Source organism: Artemia sp. Qi Xiang Cuo, chromosome 9 (assembly GCF_049724085.1).
Source record: "Artemia sp. Qi Xiang Cuo chromosome 9, ASM4972408v1, whole genome shotgun sequence".
In the NCBI taxonomy this organism is placed as follows: Eukaryota; Metazoa; Arthropoda; class Branchiopoda; order Anostraca; family Artemiidae; genus Artemia; species Artemia sp. Qi Xiang Cuo.
This window is the reverse complement of record NC_142802.1, coordinates 69,307,591-69,310,671: the sequence shown is the minus strand read 5'-3', so window position 1 is coordinate 69,310,671 and position 3,081 is coordinate 69,307,591. Positions and strand designations below refer to the sequence as shown.

At 34.6% G+C, this 3,081-nt stretch overlaps 1 pseudogene; it reads right to left on the bottom strand.

The window, feature by feature from the left end:
• Positions 1–995: 995 nt before the first annotated feature.
• LOC148948977 (uncharacterized) lies at positions 996–2,294 on the bottom strand (annotated as a pseudogene).
• Positions 2,295–3,081: the final 787 nt, after the last annotated feature.

The following is a 3,081-nucleotide window of genomic DNA, read 5'->3' as shown; positions in this document are numbered from 1 at the left end:
TTGTTGTAATTTTTTAGTATTAAACCTTTTTTTTTAATAAAGTATTAAATGTCATAATAGTAGATTTTCTACCACTTGGAAAACAGGAAAAATATTTATGACTGGTAAAGTCGAAGATTCCTTGGTTTCCCCAAGAAGTGAAGAAGGCGGGGGTGATTTAATTATTTAGTTGGGTCTTGATAAGGAAAATAAAAACATTGAGAGAGATAAATTTTCCAGGATGGTTTGAAAGGAAGGATTGTGCGGATAATATATTAATTGATCAAAATTCGTTGGACATAAAAAGGCTGGTTATATCCAGTCAACTTTTCCAGTCGACTTTTAATCGACTGGTAAGCCCGAGTAAGAGTTTATTAAGTTTAGTAAGCCCGAAAAACAGTCTTCTTTAATTTGCTTTTGAGTTTGGAATAAAGTTTTCTTTTGTTTCACGCTTATATCGAGGCCAATTACCATATTGATCATGGCCTATAGAGGCGTGTAGATTTTTAACAAAATCTAGAAGTCAATCAAGTACTCTTAATCAACTCAGCTTAAGTCAATCGGCTCAAATTTTTGTGAATGATTGTTATTATTTTGTATTTTAATTAAATTTGTAGTACGTCCGTTTAACTTTTGCATGCTAATTGTATTATTTTGCATATGTAAAGCAATATAAATTTTGATAAAACAAAAACAAAGAATTAACTACTTAGGCCGCCCGCGAACCTAAGCTTTCCTAAAATATTTTCTTCTCTCTCCTAAATCCAAACTATTTCCCACCAAAAACAAAACTTCAAATTCTCTCTATTCAATCCAAATTTAGAATAACCCTAAAATTAGCTTTATTCTTTAGCTACATTTATTCACTAAAATTTGTAAAGTAAAAAAGCGTAAAGTGTACAGTTCCAAATCCTTCTCTTAATTCTGCTTAAATCTTATTAAGCACCTCTTCCGAACACAACATCTTTTCAGCCTACTATCTACGACCTTACCAAATAGTTTTGCTAAGTTATCACCTAAATGGATCCCAAAGGGGGCATAATTTCAATATTAGTTGCATAATACTTTTCAATTCTTTCCATGTGTCTTTTGTCTCTGGAAGTGACAAAATTGATTGCGGTACCTGTGCGTCCAAACCTCCCCACGCGGCCAATCCTATGGAGGTAGTTCTCTTCGTTGAGTGGCAAATCGTAATTGATGACATACTTTACTTGCTGGATATCAATGCCACGACCTAAAATATCAGTTGATATCAGCACTCGTGATTTTCCCGACATGAAATCTTCCAAGACTTCTCTTCGTTCATCCTGGCACTGGTCACTATGAATTTCAGAAACTGTAAATTCGTCTTCCCGAAGCCGCTTAGCTAAATGTGTTACTTTCGCTTTTTTATTTACAAAAATTATAGACTGACCAATGGATAATGTATCGTACAAGTCTTCGAACACACTAACTTTTTCCTCTTCATCTCTAACTTCAAAATAATACTGCTTTATCCCCGGTAATGTCAGCTCCTCCTTGCTTTTTTTAATATAAACTGTTTGACCCTTTCGCAAGATCTTATCAGTAATGTCAAAAATTTCATCGGGCATGGTTGCTGATGATAGTACTACTTGAATGTTTCCGTCCAAGACCCCAAATATTTCTCGAACCGTGTCAGCAAAATTGGTTAAAAGCATTTCATCAGCTTCGTCAATGACAATAAGCTTTACATCCTTTGTATTCAAAATTGGTTTTTCGTCCTCCCTTTGACGCATGACAAATCTCTCGGTGGATCTCTCCCTTTCACGTAAAGGATTCTTCCTTTTAGACTTAATAAGGGCAAGTATTCGACCAGGAGTTCCAACAGCAACTTGTACCCCTAAATTTTGAATAATTCTTTCGTCTTCCCTAATAGGTCTACCTCCTATGAAGTCACAACATTCAATTTTCTCATACTGGCTTAAACTTGTAATAACTTTACAAATTTGTTGGGCTAGTTCATGTGTTGTAGCAAGAATGATTGCTTGACATGCTTTTTTGCTCGGATCTACAATTTGAAGTGTGGCGATCCCGTAGGTTGCAGTTATTCCAGTCCCAGACTCTGCTTGAATAAAAACATCCTTTCCTTCTATGCACGGCATAATCCCTTTCTGTTGAACGTCCGTTGGTGATTCAAAGCCATGATTGTGAATGCCACGCAACAGGTTTTTCCTCAAATTCATGTCCTCCCAACTTTTTAAATATGAAACGTCATCAGAAACTATCTCGCTTGCCACTGACGGCATCTCACTATGACGGTTGTTATCTCTAACACTACAGTAACTATCACTCATCTTAAACATTTATGACCTTCAAATAGCACTCTTCAAGCTAGTTAAGTTTTCCAGATACATTAGAATTACTTCACATAATTGGCTCAAATTTTTTGTACGGCTACATTTTTGGCTTCAGACAAAATTGCTACTATTTAAAGAGAGAGTAAATAGTTTTGCACCTTTTAAATTTGGTCTATTTATTTGTTCTTACACTTGAGAGGAAACACTATCTGTACAGCAAAAATTGCGTTTTAGTTACGTCATATTCATAACATTGAAAAAACTTATTGAATCTACACAAGAACATTTTTAAAGAGAATTTCAAATGATATCACTGACATTCAGCCTAATGTTTATTTGGTGGAGGTTGAATCTTTTGACATTTCCATAATTCTTATTTTCTTATCAAAATTACAACATAGAAAAAGAGTTGTCAAGAGTTGAATTTTGACAAAAATACTGCCGCAAACCGGATGACTGCTCCACACACCCATAAATACCTTTCAGTAAGTATTATAGGTTAGAGTTTGTTCTTTATTGTAATTAAATAAAAAAAAAGTTTTTTTTTAACTGAAAGAAAATAACGACGTTAAAACTTAAAACGAACAGAAATTATTCCGTAAGTGAAAGGGGCTGTCTACTCCTCAACACCTCGCTCTTTACGCTAAAGTTTTTATTGTCTTAAAAAAGAGAGTTGTGAGAAAGTCAAACTTTAGCGTAGAGAGCGGGGTATTGAGGAGGGGACAACCCCTTTCATAGACAGAATAATTTCTGTTCGTTTTAAGTTTTAAAGTCGTTCCTTACT